General features: G+C 42.3%; 1 protein-coding gene across 2 annotated transcripts in view; it reads right to left on the reverse strand.

Moving 5' to 3' along the window:
- Positions 1-19,425, reverse strand: part of LOC146789339 (metalloreductase STEAP4-like) — an 81,903-nt gene extending 62,478 nt beyond the window's left edge. The window contains exon 1 of one of the 2 annotated variants that reach the window (XM_085631184.1): positions 19,059-19,425. The gene's annotated coding sequence lies outside the window, so the exon portion shown is untranslated. The remainder of the gene's footprint in view (positions 1-19,058) is intronic. The other variant, XM_085631185.1, reaches the window with a different exon arrangement.
- Positions 19,426-20,852: the final 1,427 nt, after the last annotated feature.

The raw sequence follows: 20,852 nt of genomic DNA on the forward strand, positions 1-20,852 counted from the left end.
CAGCTTTGAATGGGCAGCAGAAACTAGGGGAAGACCCCCCACACCCTCCAACTTACCTTAAATGCGTTGTAAAGGCATGCGATGTAAAGGCATGAACTTGGTAAACATATGTGTGCTAAAAAAAGCATGGTAAAGGCACAACGAGGTAAAAAAACATGTTGTAAAGGCTCTTTTCCAAACTAAACATAGTGTTACAATACTACATTCTTTCTATGCTCGTCATAAAGTGCAAATGGCTGAGGGGCAGTCAAAGCCTTTCCCAGAGTTCCATTTATAACAAATATAGGTGACATGCTTACATGATTAAAAAATGCATCTTGGTAAAATGAGCACTAATGATATAGTTCCTTTCTGCATCTGTGCTCTTAAGATGGCATGTCACAAAGGGTGGTGGATTTATGGTACACTGTAGTTCAATTTAACACGTTCTGATTTCCTGATCAGAATAAAGTCGTGGAACTCCACTTCTGCTGTAGGTAGGAGCTACTTTGATATTCTGTGTGCTTTCCCTGTTCTACCAAATCATATGCCTTTGGTTTCCCGTTAAATAAAAATCATGTCACTGCTGTGTATAATAAACATTTGTTTCCATTGATATATTACTCCAATAGTTATTGCAAACATAAATGTGATAGATATTAGTGAAGAGGTTGGAATGACGATTATGGGAACGTAGAAGCAGGAATCAACCTCCTGACACTTAGAAAGAGCTCTTGATTGTCCGCTGCAGTGGCCTCGGTCAGCGCGCTGCACAAGGGACCTCCCCAGGGTGAAGAGGAGCCTTCAGCAGGAACTGCTAGAGCCCCAGCAGGGCAGATGGCGTCTTCTAGAAGACATGCATGAATTCGGAACAGGCAAGAAACGAGCCCATATCAACGCATGATGGACACAGACCCTCAGTACCACAGACTGGATTGGAAGGAACACACAGCGGACTAGTCATGACACCTTCTCCCTGCAGGCAATCATGAGCTCTCAGCACCACAGTCACAACAGAGATCTCGCTCAAATTGTAGCCCTATCAGCATTACAGACTCAATATAAGCCGAGAGCTTCCTGGACCTGAACCCTATAGGCTGGACTTGAGTCTTCATCAAAGAAAGATGGATAGAACCCCACAGTGGGAACTCCTATTCCATGTAATGGAGATCACTTTCCACAAGCACCTTCAACTGGGTAGCATACCTCAAGGGGCTGGACAAAAGCCCTCAGGAAACTACAGTTGTTTGCTTTTCAAAGCTTTACAAACGTTTTTCCAGAGTTTTTGTAGGAAATCCACAGAATACGCACTCATCAGTATTCGCTTCCAGTTCTTTCATTTTAACTGTGCCACTCGATAATCATCATCGCTCTTCTTACTTTTAAGTGGCCTCTCTCCATTGGTAAGATAGCTCTTTGTTCCAAAATACCAGCTGGGACCCTCATACCCACTCAACTCTTTTGAGTTTGACAAATCAGTTTAATTTGATTCCCTACAGTGATACTGAAATCATTAATTCAAAGGTTTAGTGGCACATAAATGTTGGTGGACAACCCAGTAGGATGTGGTGCATGGAATATTTCACACATTTTGCACAAAAGCAGAAGCAGACTTGAAAAAACCTTGCTTCCATCAGCCCCACTGTTATTGCCTGGTTACACAGCTGGAAGTCTAGTCCACCACTTGGGTCACTGCATGGTTGAATGTCCCAAGCATAGAAGTCCTGTACTGCTATGTGTTGATGGTGTATTTCACATAGTAGGGACGTCCCTTCAATATGGGTGACTACCATCCACATGACCAGACCATGAAACCAATAACAGTTAGTGGCAGCTGCTTAATGGTCATGGAGGTCGGGCCTCTTTAACTGCACACCTAATTTAGAAGGATGTCTTCAGCATTCTCTGGTATATATGTGTAGTCTTTTATGGCTGGAACTTCTCTTTTCCCCCAGAGTGTAGGATGTGTGTGACACATATTATGTAGTGCATGAGGGGTTATGTTACACCATTGTAAGTTTTCACCAGTGTATACATATACCCAGGAAGGTAAGTCCCCTTTCTTTCACCTGTAGATCTCTACACTGATCACTTTTTTCAACCCTCCCTCATAGGGAACTTTATTTAATTTGTTGTGGATCTAGTGTATCTAGTGAGTACCATTATATTGGGTGAGCGTAACACATTTAATTATGACACATAAGTGACATTACGCACCTTATAAAAACACATTATTATTACATGTTATAGCTATGAATGCAATGGATTTACTCACATGAGCCCGAGCCGAAGTGGAATTTGTGTAATATCTCGCCATACTAGGTTTTACTACAAATTATTGTTTTCAGTTTTTTTCCATTTATATATAGGACAAACTTGGCAGAGTGCTGTACAAGAGAACCAGGTGTTACGTGTTTTTAGACACTAGTAGATTACATTATTTGCCCAGAATCACAAGATGTTGAGCAGGGGCCAGGATTCAAACTTGGGCCCCAGTACCAAGTCAGCAGTTCTAGGTGCTAGGACACGTTTCCTCCCATTTTTCATTTTAATAAGGGCTCAGCCAATTGGCATGCTTAATGACAAGTGTATTTATTTATTCTTTTTGCAACCGATATAGCTAGCTTCAAAGCGGTACATATAAACACATTTTTACAGACTAGTGTGTTTAACAAAAGTTGAGCAAATGGTATATGAACGTTAGGTGATGAAGCACAAACACAGATACAACATCTAAAGTGTACCCTTTTGCAGCCTTTTGACATATTTACATTGCGGTTACAATCAGGGCTTACCTAGGATGCAGGTGGGTGAAGAGGGCTTAAGGCAGTGGAAGGGGTAGGCATGGGCTTGGGCTTCTGAGTGCAGTGAGGTATGTACAGAAGGCTGGTTTGAGGTCCAGGAGGGAACGGGTGGACTATAATGGGTTGGGAGAACACTCCAGAGAGGAGATTCAATCAAGCAACTTGAAGAATCTAAAAGTCAAGATGGCTTAAGAAAGGCTTGATAGAGAGGAAGAATGTTTTGACGTGGTCTCTAACAAGTTGAGATGAGATACTGTATGATAGAAAGGTGCACACCATGTACACCCTCCCGTATTTGGCACATAACCATCTGGCCATGTACTGGTTAAATATGGTGGCTAGTTTATGTTGTGATCATGTGGCAAAGTAACATTGTTTCAAATGTTTATGAAATCTGCACTAGCCCAAATTATAATTGGTCCAGACAACAGCCAAAATGGTTCACTAGTCTTTAATGAAGTTGCTGTATTTAACCCTTAAAGGAATATGGAAATGTGATCTATTATTATTGGAGAGTAATGTAATCCGACATGGTTGCAATATTTAAGCACAAGGCTAAAGAACACCAAAACCCTTACAAACCTGCAAAGGTTTCCAATATAATTAAACAAGTATGGTTTGAAGTATGTTGATTACATGTTTTAGTACTTCTGAATTGTGAACCGAGCTGGCTAGCATTGCCCATGTGGGAGATGGCAGAGGAAGGAGGCAGAGCTAGTTTAAGGGGCAAGAATTTGGCCATCTGAGGGAGTGTACTTGAAGAGGTGAGTTTTCCGTTTTTTCCTAAATTGTAGGAAGTTTGATAATGTTCTGAGGCCTTAGGCATTGTTGCTGGAGGCGTACATGGAGAAGATTTATTTTCTCTCCTGTGTTTAGTCCCTAGTCTGGTGATGACCTCCAGATGCAGTTAGTTTGTTAGCTAGACAGATAGAGGTCTTGATGTAGAGTGTCTTGCAAGTATTATAGCTGATCAAGGTTTGCACAGGAGGTAGATTCTTTACCATTAGGGTGATGTGATCAGATTTCTTCAGTTCCTTAATGAGCTGTGCTACTGCATTAAGGGTGCCTTTTGGGTTGGGAAGCGAGGGTAGTCTCTGGGATGCCAGTAAGGTGGAGAGTACTAAGACCTAAACTGTCATGCTGAAGTCTTCTCCTGGGATAGAGAGTTGGAACCAGGCTGTTTTGATCTTCTTGGCAATGTGTTCTTTGAGGGAGAGGTTTGAGCCAAGGGTGTATCAGATGGACTTGGCCTGTTCTGTCAGTTGGGATGTGAAGCCCATTAGATTCACTAAATAAGAGGATGTTTGGCATACTTGGAAAACACAAGAATTTGGGTTTCTTGGCATTTACTATCAGGTAGTTACTTGAGATCCAGCCTTGGGTGTGTTTGCAGCAGGCTTTGGCACTCTGTTTATCATTGTTTGGGTATCATCATGCATACTGGTGGATTTTTATATCAATGTCTGCAAATATGACTCCTAAGTTTTCCATTTATAGGTTGAAAATGATGGGTGGCAAGATGTAGCCCTGGTGGATTCTGCAGATGATTGGGTGAGTTCTGCGATCAGGTAGTTCCCATCTGATTATGTTGTTGTCAGTTGGGGTAGGTAGGATGTGGTCCATAGTGGCAATGCTCCAGTGAAGCCCGTGTGAGGTTTGGGGTGTAGCTCAATGCTAGTTAGCTAATGGTGTTGAACACTGCAGAGAGTTCAAGCAGGACCAGAAGGCAAGAGTCCTACTTGTTGCTGAAGATGAGGGCGTAATTGACTGCAATGCAAGTGACTCTTTCAATACCGCAATGTGGTCTCATCTTATGTGCTCATGTAGTTGGGTTTCAACTGCCTTCTCAACAAAAGTTTAAAACAAATATAAGGTGTTTACAGGACAGAAATTGGCAAGGTATGCTGGATCTAATATAGGATTTTACACCAGGGAGTGTGCTAGGCCTGTTACCCATGGTGTTGACTTCCCCCAAACGTTTTGCCTTCACCCCTCCTGTTTTCTGAGTTTTGATGTTGCTGGCCTTTGGATTCTCTGCACCTTACCACTTCTAACCAGTGCTAAAGTGCTTGGGCTATCTTCCGAAAACATGGTACAATTGGCTTACACCTGATTGGCGTATTTAATTTACGTATACATCCTTAGTACATGGCTCTACATGTGCCCGGGGTCTGTAAGTAAAATGCTAATAGTAAACCAGCAGTACTCGTTGTGTCACCCACTTAAGTAGAACTTTCAAACCTCTCAGGCCTACCACTGCAGCCTGTAGTGCTGCTAATTTGACCTGGCAGCCTAAACCTTTTTAAAAGCCTAAACCTTTCTTTTTAAAGCATAGAAACCATCCCTAAGGTAGGCCCTAAACAGCCCATAGAGCAGGGTGCATTATTATTATTTTTTTCACTAATTCAAGGCATATTTCTCACATTGGATAACATTGGATTAGCATAGTACATTTAATAAGTGCTCGTTTTCATTTTGGAAGCAGATGTAAGGGTGAATAGTTGGACTCAAATGAATAATAATTTAAAATCCTGTTCAAAGGTAAAGTCAGATTTGACGTCACAATCCTGAAATTGCCACTTTTAGAAAAGTGCAATTTTCTTGCCTGAACCATTTGGTGCCTGCTGCCTGTGTCCTGGGTCGCATGACTGTACTGTGAATAGCTAGGCAGCTGGCCTTTATGTATTCCTCCCAGACATGACCCGGGGTGGAGCTGTACCCTACCCCACTTACATTTCAAATGGTTGCATAAAGCACACACACAGAGGAACCTGACACCTGACATTTGTCACCCTAGAATACTTGGATCCTTGACAGGGAAGGAGAAGAACTTTCCAGAATCAGATGTCGGGGTAGTCAGTTTGCCAGCCATACTTCAAAGGCATCAAGTGTAAATATTGGACCTCCTAAACCACATTTTCAGTACAGTCCTGGACCTGAAAAAGACTTCAGAAGGACTGCCTTGTACTCATGAGGACTGCCCTGCTGCTACCAGAGGACTACCCTGCTGCTTGAGGCCTGCCTTCCTGCTTGAAGGAGCGAAGCTTCATCCGAGAACTACCAGAGTGACTTCAAAAGCTAGTTGGCTGGCCTCCTGTATGAGCTACAGCAACATACCAAACTCTAGAGACCCTAAACCCAGTACCTGGCCTCTGCTAAAGTGAGTCCGAACCCCCCAAGTGGTGCCCCCCAGTTCCTGATAGTAGTATTAGAGGGGCTGCTCCTACCTAATGCTGAAAGTTGAGACTTAAAATATTTTTTACCAAAGAGCACTAGAAGAACCAATAAAAGTCCATGACCTACCCGCCAGCTGATCTGCCCAAGATGCACCGCCGGTCAGCTTAACTTTGCGGTAGCTCCCACTATGTTTTTGTCTGCAGCAGCAAATCCTATTCAGCTTGACCTCCAAGTGACAGTATCCAACCTTGTGAAGCCTTTCTCAGATACAGCTTGCAACATTGTCTAAATTTGAAGGTAAAAATCTTCATCGAGCTCAACGGCGACTTCGACTACGACTCCCTTATCGGCCTGGAGATGCAGGTCCTCCTGCTCAGATCTTTTTCCCGCCATTGTCATCAGCTTCACTGAGACCTCGTCTAGTGCTCCCCAGCGATGACAACTCCTCCTGGGACATAGCCTGGTGCTCTGCCCTCCTGAACTTGACCTTCTCCTGGACTTTTCTTTGACATTTCTTCTAAGTCCGAAGGAAAGCCAAGAACAGGCCCAATACACCTCATGTATCCAAACTGAGCTCCATCATGGTCGGTCTTAACTTTTGACTTTGTCCTGGTCTCGTGCCACCAGATACCTGCAGTTGGCGCTTTGATCTTTTAGGTGCTATATTTCACTAAAAACTTTTAAAACTTCATAAGTCGTGTTCTAATGATTGGAATTAATACATTTTGATTTCATTTTATTTGTTAAAAGCTTCTCCATTTTCTAAATTAGTGTGGGATTTTTCTTGTGTTGTGTTTCCACTTTATTATTGTGTGTGTGTTTCATAAATACTTAATGTGAGAACTTTGGGTTTTTGGTTGACTGGGATGTGAGCTGTGGCCAAGCAACAGCCCCAATCCTTTGCAGGGTGAACCATAAAAAGTCAGTAAATTAAACTGCGCTTAACCCTGAGTAGCTTGGTGCAAACCGCAGCCAGGCTTAACTTAGAGGCAATATGTAAAGTGTTTATGCAGTGCACACAAACAGTAGTAAAGTGAAACCACAACTCGAGAAAAATCCCAAACCAATTTAGGAAATTAGAATACATTTTAATATATTATTTGACACTAAAATGACAAAACTCCTGTCAGTAGAACCAGAGTTATTAATATTTAAACTTTTTAGTGAAAACTAGCACCTAAAAGAACAAAGCGCCAACCGCTGACATTTAGTCATGTGAGACTGGTCCAAGTCGAAAAATATGTCCTCCCTTGAAGGAACCCGATTCCATACAAGAAATGTATTTGACCCGGCCAGCGCTTATGTTCGGATTTGGAAGAAACTCTGATTTTTTTTTCGGAGAAGGTAAAGTTCAGGGGGGCAAGGCAGCAGGAGGTGTCCGAGGAAGAAGGTTCTTCATCGGATAACCTGGGGTCAATGCCTCGGTGCTGATTTCTGCGTTTGGATTTAGTCGTCAAAATTGAAGTTGAAAATCTTCAGCGGGACGACGCAGAGGGCTGAAGCTGAAGACAGTTCCACAAGGTTGGATATCCCTTTGGTGAAGGACCACTGAAAAGGGTTTTCTGCTGTGGAGAAGAACTTAGGGGGAGAAGTCGCGAAGTCAGTCTGACGAGCGATGCACCTCTGGCAGATCGGACAGCAGGTTGATCCCGCTCTCCTCCAGTTTCTCAAAGTAGTTTATGGCCAAAGGTTTTCTTGTTCCTCAGTTTTGTGATTTAGTAATTTGGGCTCTTTTGGAACCACAACTAAGATACTAGGCTGGTAGGACTCCTCTTGGGAGTTCAGGACTTACTCAGGCTGGGTTCAGGTATGGGTTCAAGATGGTGGGAGCCTTTTGTGTTCCTGTGGCTCTGAACAGGAGGCCATCAATCTAGCCCTTGGAGTCACTTCTGGCAATCATGGGTGCAGGTGAAGATGCAGGGCTCAACAGCAGGGCTGGACTCCGAGGGTTCAAGACAGCCAGCAAAGCAGTCCTTCCAGGTACAGCAGCAGTCTAGCAGAGTGTACAGCAGTTCACAGGAGCAGGCAGTCCTCTGAGAGTCCTTGCACAGGTCCAGTGGTTAACTGAAGAGTTGGCATCCAAGGTCCTACTTTTATACCCTGGTGCCCTGACTGTAAAAGGTGGGAGAAGCTTCTAGACAGTGGCTTTGAAGTGCATGGAATGTTCTGCCTCCCCTGGCTCCAAGCTGGCTGAAGTGACAATGCAGGGTCTTTAGGCCCTTTGTTTGAAGGCAGAGCACAGACTCGTCAGTTGTAAGTAGGATTGTGCTCAGCTGATCCTCCCCATCTTGCCAGCACATGGCCCATTCAGGCACACCTCATTCCTCTATTGTGTGAGTGTCTGGGAGGTTTTCACGAAGTCTGTCAATTCCCCACACTCATATGATGCAGGCTAGGTTACAGAAACAAAAATGAATAAGGGCAGAAAAATTCAAACTTTCTAAAAGTAGCATTTTAAAAATTGTGATCAAGAACCTGACTTCACAATTAAACAAGGCTCTTTAGGGTGCTGCTTAAGTGGGTGGCTCAATAAGTGCTGCAGGACCACTGGTGACATTTCATTTCAGGCCCTGGGTATAAGGTATACCCCTCTACAAGGGAATTATATGTAAATTAAATATGCCCATTAGGTATATGCCAATCAAACTATGTTTAGAAAAGTGAGCAAAAGCAGTTTAGCATTGGTTATCAGTCGTAAAGTGCATAGAGTCCTAAGGCCAACAAAAACAAATTCAGGAAAAAGTGGAGGGTGAAAGGCAAAATATTTATGGGAGACGCTGCAGAGAGGGCCAGGCCCAATACTTAATATAGTGCCTCTAAGCCTGACTGTTTTAGTGTCAAGCTACTAGTTGGTTATTCATAGTCTAATTTACTGGCATTTGTGGTTCACATTGACAAGGATTGTGGTTGTTGCTTGAGAAGGGTGTTTACCCCCTCCAAACAATAGTCCAATTATTTACAGGGAAGATATGGGCAGTCGTGAGGCTGTTCTTGAAGTTGCCCTGGGACAGAGAGATGTTGACAATGTGGAGAAGAGGTGTGAGAGCTTCTCCTTGCTGACACCTGAAGATGGAGGAGGAAAGCACATCATCTTTGTAGGAATGAGTTCAGAATGTTGGATAGGTATGTGCTGGTGATAGTGTTGGGGATGGTGGAGATACCAGTTAGTGGTGGGGTGGCTGGGTGTAGGCGATGAGGTGAATGATGATGATGAATTGATGTCAGATCAGATTTTGTTGATTACCTTTATGAAGACGAAGAGGCTAGTATTGTGCCTTTCAGCTGGTGGTGGACTAGTGGGTTCTTGGATGAGATTGGCACACAGTTTGACGGGCTTAAAGAGGGATTTGCTTAAGTTGATTGCTCCATTAATGGTGGTCATACAGTAGGTGGCTTTAGCTGTGGTGATGATCGAATGATGTTTGGAGTGGATTGTTTCAGAAGAGCAAGGTCTTCCATGCATTTTGATCATCTCTATGTCGTGTCCTGTCTTTGAATGGCAGGCTTGTGCTTGGTGCGCTCTTAGGTGAACCAAGGTGCTGGTAGCTTAGGCTTGGAGGCATAAGCTTAGAGTTGTATGTGATTGGTCCAAGTGTATTGTAGATTTTGGGAAGATTGTTAACATCTCTTGAGGGCTGAAAGTGTCTGGGTATTTTGATTTGTTGTTCATGGAGGTCTTCAAGATGACAGAATGTAAGTTCCTCCTTGTTCATGTTAAATTGTGGACTTAAACTAGCCAATGTAGTTTAATATGGAAGTAACAGCAACTATGTGATTTATAGAATTGAAGTGCATTCACTCAGGCGTTCTAGAAGTATTAGACATGCTTGCTGGAATGCTACAATGCAAATAAGTTTTAAAAAATGTTTTCCTCAAATGTGAAAACAGTGTAAGACTTTAAACGCTACAGCATTTTTGGATTCTCTGATCCCGTCTGTCACATTTCCAGTCTCTATTTACAAAAACCATGCCAAACCGATAAACTTTCACAGACTTGTCCTCACCTTCATTTCCTTGTCTAATCTGTTTACCAAAGTCTTAATTGATTAGTCCTGTTTGTTTGGTCATGTACAGACTTGCTTAGGCCAGTGCAGTGGGTAACCTGTGTTTAGGCATGCAAAACTGGTAAGAAAAAAACATTTACTTTGTTTTCTGATGATTAACAAAACACGTATTAATGAAAATAAGGTGTTTAATATGCGCCTGGAATGCGTGAGGTTATGTAACCGTATCTCATGTAAGGTTTGTTTGTTAAAACAATTGGCCTTCAAAATGGAGTTTAACTGATCAGTGAATGATTAAATACGATCCTGAAATGTGAAGTCACTAGGTCTTGGCTAATATGTTGAATAGGACGTTGAATCCCCATTCTCCTGAGTCACCTGCGCATTTGCATGGTTCAGTTTTTAGTTTTTGTTCACACAGGGCTTTTGCTATGCTTGAGAAATCTATTGTTTTTAATATAAACTTAAAAGGGATTTACATTTCGCCTTCTCTCTTTCCTTGCTTGTCATTGGTTTTTGTGCATGCTACTTACTTTCCCTCCATTTCTATTGGCTGTAGCATATTTTCCTGCATTTACCAATGCTTGTTCCTTGTCTGCTTCTCTTGTCAGTTTCCCATAGCCGGAATACTGTTATCATAAGCGCTGGGAAGATTATTTTTCCATAAAGTTTTGCCTCTTAATGCTTTTTCGTCTTGTAGCAGATTCATATGGTGCATCGTATCTCCAGGAGAAATTAAGTGATTTGCCCAGAATCACAGGATGTGCACCACCAAGACTTCAACTGGGATCCCCAGCAATCAAGTCACGTCAGAGTTTTTTTGTCACTTCACAGAGATCGCGGAAATCAACCTCCTGGCAAGATTCTCAATGCGGGCGGTCGATTTTCTCAATGCGAGTGGTCGTGGTAGGTCGCAATCATTCACATTGAGAAACCTTCCGTTCGCGTTGAGAAAGCTGCCACCTGAGTAGAAAATCTACTCAAGCAGAAGAAAGGAAGCTGTGCCCTCTTACTTTGCACATGGTGCCATTTGCAATGATTTTACAGAGAGGGAAAAATACCTGGCGCTAAAAATCACTGCGAACGGCATGACCCTAATGCACTCTGCCGCTCGTGGAATTCCACGTAGTGCAAAAATGTTTTTTGTCTCTTCTTGAAGTTCCACGTAGTGGAACTCTGCAAACTCCACCTAGGCTTGATTCATAACTCTAGCGCAGAAGTTTTCCACCCTCAGGACACAGCACTTTTGTCACACAGTGAGGAAAGGACATTGCAGAGTGCTTGTATGCTGTCTTAAGAATAACATTTCTACGGGTAAATAGCAGGGCCCTGTATTAAAAGGGGAGGTGGTCCCTACTGAACAATGACAGTGCTGCACTTTAGCTTTTGTTTTTATGAATTATTTAATAATGTTTATGCTACAACCATGGAGGAAAGACTGCTAGTCCTTACAGCACTCTCTAGTGTGAGGTTATAGAGTGTGAACATGGGATAGCACTGTGGCAATGATACTTAAAGATAGAAGGCCCTCCCTCTTGTAATTTATAGCACAACTCAGAGAATGCATGTTGTCTAACATGGGACTATCAACGTAGCCATTTAGCTTATGAAGGTGGGAAATAAAAGGCACTGAAAGCTCACCAAAAAAAACATGATTGTTACCCTCACATCCTAGACCCAGTTCCATTTCTGTTACTCACTGGAGAAGAGTCTCAGCATTCTCTTGACAAAGTGTTTGTTCTTCAGCTTGGGGCAGAAGTCAAAGTTTTTTATTTCTAACTTCATATCTTCTAACCCATTTGCCCACTTCTTTCATCCATGCAGTGTTGCCTGGTAGTCAGTGCCATACTTTTGTCATATCGTGATTACTGTATTGGTAAGCATGCCTCGCTATTTGCTTTCCCATTTGCAACACCTGCAACCACAGCTTGTAACCAGGATGGACAAAAAACCAATCTCGCACCTTATGGCTCACCATATCTCGCTTTCTGCCCAATCCACCCACTCACCTGCCCATCCACTCGCCCCTCTTCACACTAATCCATCCAGCAAGTAGTCAATCCACCCAGGCAACAACTCCCCAATCTAATCATTCGTTCATCCATTCATCCATCTATTCATTCCTTCGTTCATTCATTTATTCATCCTTCAATTCTCACCTATCCACTTATCATTCATTCATTCAACCTTCTATTTTTACAGATATACCATAATCCGCCAACCCACTAACCCAATGTTTCATCAACGCACCCATCTGTCCATCACATCGCCCATCTCTCACTGCCCAGTAATCCATCCATTCATAAAACTATCCATCCATGAATGCAACCACAATTCAATTGAGTCACACGCACATCAATCCACTCATTCACCCACCAAACAACTACACAAAGACCCAGCCTCTGAATGGAAGACAATTTACTTGCAGCAAAAGACCAGAGTCTCCATTTTAATGTGTGTAAATTGAAATACAACAGATCCCAATATTAGGTAACATTTCTATTTCTATTTCTCGATTGTTTTTCAATTTAGGTATTGTGATCAGTTGAATGGATTTGTGATGCCATTTTGAAATTCTCTTTAGTCCAAACATCCTTATTGTTATTAACTGGCATTTGTTTCACCCGAGATCACGTTACATTATTTTAAAATCTGTTTTTAGAAGATATCCATACAGGCACATTGATAATTGTCTTTTAAGATGTTCTCTGTGACTCTTTACATTTTACTGCTGTGTGTCTTAGAGTTAAGTTTGTTTTCATGCTGACCATGTAATCAATTAATGTTTTGAAATTATTGTCTTATACTCTTTTGGGGGTCCTCAAAGGTTTCATTGTCACAAAACAATTTTGCTTTAGTAAACAGTGCTTTTCAGTGTTATGATCCATCGATATAGGGTCACCTTATCTGAGTTGGCCAAGTCTTATGATTGATTGATCCAGCCCAACAAGGTATCCCGGTGCAAGCCCGCTGTGCTGAACTCTGGGGGTGCCATTCTATGGGTAAATAAACCCTCTTAATAGACATATTTCATGTTAATGGAATAAACACTGCCGCGTTGTTATCTGGTACAGTATTCAATATCAAATTTCTAAAATCTGATCAGTTGCACAGTTGGGTAATGTATAGCAGAGTTCCTCACCCCTACAAAGAACTAACCTTATAATTCAGGTAGAGTCTTTGGTTTAAGTGGTAATATCATAGCGTTCTACTAGAAAAAGCTGTGACGTAACGCAAACATAGTTCAGTGAAAATGATACATTATTTATGTTAAATCAACATTTTCGTTGAATGCAAATTCCTCACATAATTCTTTGGAAAATGTGGCAAGTTTTCAAAAGCTGAAAGCTTTTTCCCTTTCCACTTATGTTTGAAAACCGTGAATTTTGCAACAATTACGTCAGACATATACTTCTGTAATACTAGAAAAAATGAAAACAGGTAGGTGTACTTTGCTAAAAGCAGATCGGACCTGATTCTTTAGAAATCTTTTGAGGATTAGAAGACTCAAAACGAAGATTTAGAAGGTTCCCTATGTAAGTCTGCCTAGTAGTAGCACCAGAGGTTCACAAATGTGCTTGGAAATCAAACATATAAGTACAAATGGTTGAAATGATGGCTCAAAGATATCGTAAAAGTTGACTTCACAGTCATAAATCCCTTTAATCCCGTATGACATTTCCCAATATCCCAGAATATTCTGAATCCACGTCATGAGTGGGAATTTCAGTTTTCCAAAGTGTCAGAGAGAAAATCACTTTTACGGGTTGAAAACGAGAACATAACTTTAGGGGGGTGTAGTAGAAGGGATTTATATGAATAGAAAGACTTTCACTGTGGAAAAAAGAATTTAAAAAAATGTGTCGCTGAACAAAGGCTCTATCTTTCCTCAATGTGCAGTTCTGCAACGCAAACACTATTTTATTGGGGCGTTGCTAACACATCAAAAAAAAATAGAAGGACCTCACAAACCTATTTCAGCGATATCCCTGGTACCCTGTGACTGGCACAGGTTTCTAGATATACTTCTGTACATTTCCGTGAGTTCTAGGAAAGACAGATAGTTGCACCCATTAGACGCAGTAAAGTTGTGGTCGCAGAGCCTTTCTTTTTATGCACCATCCCCACTGTGTTTAGAAAAACTCCACAAAAGATAAACCTATAAAATTAATTTTCTATACATTTTCCAGGTGAACTGCTTTTTATTAGAGCACTATTACTATGCAATATGTGAAAATGATCCTGAAATAATAACAACAAATGCAGAGAACGTACGTGGCAAATATAGTTTGGGATACTATGCAGCATTTGCAAGGGCAACATTCAATTTCTGCTGTGGATTTAGTTGATTGCTATGGAGTTTGAAATATCCAGCCTCCATTGCAGTCACAGTACCCTTCTGCCTTGTCCCCGGGGACTGTAAAGTCTCGGGGGATGAGGGGACAGCACGCCCCTACCCTTAACCGGTTGAGTGCTCATGACGAGCTCAGCTCATCATGAGTCACAGTGGAGCTGTGCTCATGACGAGCTGAGCTCGTCATAATGGCCACGGCCCGCCCACGCGCAATTAATTTCCCGCCTGTGCGGGAGAATTAATGAGTGGGCGGGGTCGTGACGAGCCCAGCTCGACATGAGCACAGCTCCACTGTGAGTCATGACGAGCTGAGCTCGTCACGAGCACTGCGGCGCCGCGGCCCCCTCCCCCCACACCACGGGGGAATTACCCCCAAGGGGAACGGGTTAAAAATCAATACTTTCCAGCATGATGGGGTCCACAGGGCTTCTAAAGGCTCAGGGAGGGGGGCCACACCTTTGCATACAGCATATTTCAGTGATTTTTTTTGCACAGGACAAGTTATAAACTGAGTCTTGGGAAGGGGCAGTGGCTTAGGAAGGGGAGTGTGGTGGGTGCGGGCCGCCCCGGGTGTCATCACTGAGAGGGGTGACAAAATGGCAAAAATATGTGTTTTAAAAACATCTTTTTGCCATGTTGTCAAGCATGGGGTGACAAGTATCATCACTGAGGGGGGTGACAAAATGGCAAAAATATGTATTTTAAACACATATTTTGCAATTTTGTCAAGCCGGGGTGACAAGACATTTCCACACCGGGTACCACCTGACCTTGCTACACCACTGGAAAGGGGCACAGAATATGAGGTAAGGGATATGCATTCTAGAGGACACAGAGGGCAGTTTTTCAGAGACCAACACAGTTGGAATAGAAAACCAAAGGGAGTAAAAGGCAAAGGTGAGGGAGATTTCTTCAAGGGCCTTGGTCCATCTTTGTGGCGAGAAAACATCTTCATGAGAATACACGGATCAATACTTCTATGTGGGCTCTTGAAATGCAGATTACCAAGGGGGCAGGTTCGGGCTTTTATGACCTGTTCTCAGCTCTAGAGTGGAAGGAAGAGAAACTGTATGCAATAGCCAACACAGAGACAACAGATATTGGGTGACCTAACATCCAATTGGAAGTGCCAATGGTAATAGAAAAGTTTGCAAAACTTAGAAGAAATAGGCGAGCTTTTCTAAGGCTATAGAAAATAACTGGGATTGTGGCATGAGTATTTGTCTCTCCCGTTGGTCTTTTCCCCGGAGGAGAAGGGAATTATGATGTTGATACTAGTTTAGGCGACATGTTTGGAACAGGCACACAGTGTACTGTTCTAGAGCAAGTGGATCTTTCAGAGCATGGTTCATATTAATTTGAATTAATCCAGCTCATCGTGTGTTCTCTGTACAATACCGCCCCTCACTCCTTCAACTGGAGGGCAGGTAGGATGCACATGATGGTCCCAGAGTTTCCAGAAAGGAAAGGTGGGAGGAAGGGGACTGGGTCAGCACTAGGGAATAAACACTGGTCATCGGGTAGGGACTTTGGAATAGAGAGCATGCTGAAGAATCCTCAGACATCACTGCTGAGTCACCTACAACACTCTTTGCCATCCAGTCACTAACATAATGCCACTTCGCCATCAAAAGTTTCAGAAGTTTTTTTTTACCACGATGATGCAGTCACCTGCTATACCCAACTAATACAAGTAGTAGCACCTCCAATTCAGAACAGCTATTTAATTATATTCATGTTATACCAGCTGCACAGCCAGTAGGAGTGTGCTGTGTGGAATGTTTGTGCATTGTGATGCACTGGAATGTTGGATGCTTGTGAGAGTCATTTGGGGTATGGGCTAATGTAAGCCTCACCAGGAGCGGCCTCCCTGCTGCTCAGCCCATTCTCCAACTGACACTCAGCACGTCTCAACCACGCCAACATATTAACGCATCACCAAGCACCAACGTTCAACACAGCAGACTCATACTAGCTGAGCAACAGTTAATAGCAACTCATTAAGTTGTAAGCATTAGCACTGGTGGGAGAAACACTGTGAGGTGGCCTGCTCACAGCAGGCAGTGCTCAGTGTTATGGGCGTGGTAAGGAAGTGACAGCAGGGAACAATAGGACAAGCAGCTTGCACGCGACTTCTTGTAAGATCTCACTACCATTAACAGTGTTGCCAAAATTGGTCTGCCATTCTACTCGTAGTTGTCACTACGCCATGCTAACACTCCATTTTCAAAAGAGATGCATTGATTGGAGCGCAGAGGGAGCTAGAATGGCAGTGTTTGTTGTGTTCTAAGATGCACATTTCTCACAGTCCTTCGCCTACACCGCACTACAGAGGTACAATAGGGCCTTTAATGGTAGTCATTGATGTTTGGGGTGGCCCGTATATATGTGTTTTGAGGTACAGTATTGCCCTCTCTGTCTGCTATTCATCTTTTATATGAGTGCTCCACACAGAAAAAGATAGGACAGGCCTATCTTTTTATGTACGAAGTTTTCCACCCCGACTGCGGAATCTCCTCAGTCGTAAAATTACTATCAACATGTAGTTTGTGAATACCCCAAAAAATAGTAGAGTCAGGCCCTATGAGTTTAAGGACTTGAAAATAACTCTTTTCCTTTCTATATAATTATTAGTTGATTACCAATATCACAACTATAGATTTACAAACGTATTAAAGCTTAAGATCCTGAGAAAGCTTGAAAACTCAGTTCCAAGTAATGCATTTGCAGTGTGTAGCTTCAATCACTGTTTGCATGGATGTGAAGCAAAGAATGCGCCACAAAGTGGGGTGACATTCAAAGAGATTCTCTTGTTCTGATGGTCACACGCCCCTTTTTTGCGCTCAGCGGAAATTCAGAAAGAAGGAAAATATCAGAAAGCAGTTTATTGGCAGTAAGTTAAATAATATAAAATTAGAAAAAAAATGTGAACGTAAACCCTACTCACAGATAAATCTCATTACAAAAAATAATACTTTTCACGCAAATAATACTTTCAAAGCATAAGACTGCATGTATTCTCACCGAGCTGATTTTGATGATAACCAGTAGGACCTGCAGGCAATTAATTTTAATCGTGGCAAGGTCAACTTAGCCTTTCATTCTTTTGAGATCAATAAAGAAACATTAAAGTGGCCTTTTGTACCACTTTTCATTTGCAGCTTGTAAAGGTGTCTTTTTAAGTATCATGTCAAAACAATTTACTAGGATGTACTTCCCTCCAAAACGATTGTATTAAGTTTTTTTTAAAGGGCAGATTTTTCCACTTTCTTACAAATTAAATATGCTCAAAATGGGAGTCCTGGAAGCATTTTATCAAAATGAAATAAATGAACAAGCTCTTTTGACGTACTCTCATGTGCATTTCTATGCAAGTCCAGTCAGAACCAAAGCAAGATAAAGGCTGCAGGTATACACATACTTTGGAGCAAACAGTCAAGCTTAGGCCTGATTTAGATTTCGAGGGACGGGCTACTCAGACACAACCGTAACAGAAATCCCGTCCTCCAAATCTAAATGCTTTTACCTATGGGATTTATATTTCATGTAGGGGATATGCATCCATTCACCGTTGTGTCAGAGTAACCCGCCCGCCAAAATGTAAATCGGGCTCTTAGGGGCAGATTTACAAGCCCCTTGCGACACTTTTGCGTCACTTTTCCCATGTTAAAAGTGACGCAAAAGTGGCGCACGGGGCTTGAAAATCTGCCCCTTAGTCTGTAAAGCGATATATTGACCTTCAGCAAATTGTGTTTTTTTTGTCCTTGGCTCACACTATTTTTATTCTGGTAGCAGCTGCATAAATGGGCATTTATTCGATATTTTTATGACTACACTACTTTCCACCCAGCTGAGCCGCTTCCTTCAGAGCTCTTGGCTTGTAGCATATCGATTGTGAGCAGTCTTCTACACCGTTACATTTCAGATGTGAACGAAAAGTTTTTGTTATTTGTTAAGTCACGCCTGGCAAAAATCACGAATACAACACGTCTGTGGGGAAAAATATCTATTACTGCAGAAGATGCGTTTGTACCATCAGTTTGACAAAGCAAATAGAAGTGTCCTTGAGTTTATAAAATATTCCATCCTCCCCACCTATTCCCAAAGCAAAATCTAGACCTATGAATGTTTTTTCATCTGATGCTATGTGCTGCCTTGACTACCTCGTTATGGTTTAATACATTTTCCAGTCATCCGCAGTCTTATGCGTATGTTACCATGCATATTTGGAAAATTTGTAGTACAATTAGCACTACACAATATTCAGATAACACGTAATAAAATCACAAAATATGCAGATCTTCTTGTATTTTATGAAGTATCTCGCCGCATTTTAGTTTTTCTTTATACATAGCAAATCATTTTTTTTTCTAATAAGTGGATATGTCAAACTGTACTAACTTTTTTTTGTTATATATAGCGCGAACTAGACCCGAGAAACCAGGTATCAGAGCGCTTTACATGAGCACCAGTTTCGTTACAGAAGGACTGTTTAATTCTTGTTAGGCACGGGAGATTAGGTGATTTGCTCAGAATCACAGTATGTTGAACGACGTTGCCGAGACTGGAACCTAGTACCCAGCTTCAAGGTCGACTGCTCTAGTCGTAAGGCCACATCCTCTCCCCGTTTATTTAACAGGAGGTTGTACTAAACACAAGTATCAATTGCAATGCATGCTTTTATATTTAACATGAACCCTCTTTAAATTGTGACTGGTAAATAATAAAACACTTAAATACCTTCAGGTGCACTTACTAGCGGTGAGAAAAAATCTGCTGCACTCCGAAGTGGTTTAATTCAGAATGTCCTGCCGGGAGCTTGACTTTCTATTTATTCATGTAAGTCGATTTCACAACTTTCCATAGGACAGCCCTTTCTGGGAGTCTAACTGGGAGGACTGTCAGGGGCGGTCAGTGGGAAAATCCCGAAAGAGTGTAAAAGTGCTTCGTGTACTTTCCGCTTCTGCGAGAAATCATAAAGGAAGAATAAGCAGCGACGTTCAAGGGGAAAGTCCCAAGTCTGAGTGCACTTCAACCCAAGTTAAATAAACCATCCACTTCCCCAGATGCCCCACAAGCCTGCCGTTATCTTGTTAGCGTCTTCATCTCTTATGAAGGCGCCTAGCTCGTTTTTCTTCTCTGAAGGAATGCCTTGGCAAGAAATCCTGGGCTGTTGGCCAAATATTTAAGCAGAGCTGGGAAGGGATTCTCTGCTTCCAAAGCACGTCATTGGGCAATCACCACTCATTTCACTTGCCAGGTCTCCCTGTTTTTTTCTTGTCTGCTGCTGCTGGACACATTTATTTTTCCAGAACAATTTTCATAGCCAGAAACAACGGTGCTCTTTCCTTTCTGGCCACTAAATACATTTCAGATATATATACAAGTACTCTCAGATATAAACCCCTTCCGAGGCACTTTTTGTTACATTTCCTGGAGAGAAACATGTAAGGAGGCTTAAACACATCAGGAAATCGCAAAATGTCTTGGGGCCAGATATACAAACATTCACATTTGCGAGTCGCAAATTGCGTCAAGCTGCGACTCACAAAAGTGAATATACAACAGTGTCTCAGATGCTGTTTGCGATTCCCAATGGGGTCGCAAATTGCATGCCTCATCAATATTCATGAGACAGTCGCAATTTGCGACCCTATTGGGAATGGCTAGCACTCATAGGGATGGTGGCCTGCTGGGGTCAGCAGACCACCATGTCTGTGACTGGTTTTTTAATAAAGCAGTTTTTATTTTTTGAAATGCAGCCCTTTTTCCTTAAAGGAAAACGGGATGCATTTAAAAAAGAAAAACTGAAACTTTTCAGTTAGATTTTTTAAGGGCAGGCAGTTGTCCCTGAGACCACTGTCTGCTCTTAAAAAATATTTTCGCACCCATTCACACAGGGGAAGGGGTCCCCCATTTGCGACTGGCTTACCACCCTTTTGAAAAGGGAGGTAAACTGCGAGTGTTTTGCGACCGCATATGCGGTCCTAAAACAATCATACATTGCAGTCAGACTCGCTATTAGGAAGGGACGCCCTTGGTGCGCCACTTCCTAATAGCGAGTCGCAAACCATAATTTGCGAGTCGCTAATCGGTTAGCGAGTCCAAAATATGGTTTGTACAGGGGGCTGACCAATTTTGCAGTTCCAAACGGCCCGAATTCCCATTTGCGACCGCAAAAAACGGTCAGACATCTGCCCCTTGGTTCTCTGATGCATCAGTCTATGGGTCAGAAAACAAAGCAACCGCCGATGACTGGGCTGCAGGCCTGAGTTACAAACCTTTTGCTTTAGGTTTGTATCACAAAAATGACACAAACCTGCACATTTTTTTGTTGGATTTTCCTTTCCAGCACACATGTTGTCTTGCATTGGAAAGGTGCCTCAAAGTGATACAAAGCGGCACAAAGCATTATTTTTGCGTTACTGTGCTTCAAGGGGCATGGCATGGGTGCAAAGTTGCCACACACCACCCATGTTTTTGATGCTAAATACTATTTACTAACAATAGTAGATAGGTTTTTGCACCAAAAAA

Source organism: Triturus cristatus, chromosome 10, assembly GCF_964204655.1.
Source record: "Triturus cristatus chromosome 10, aTriCri1.1, whole genome shotgun sequence".
Classification (NCBI taxonomy): domain Eukaryota; kingdom Metazoa; phylum Chordata; class Amphibia; order Caudata; family Salamandridae; genus Triturus; species Triturus cristatus.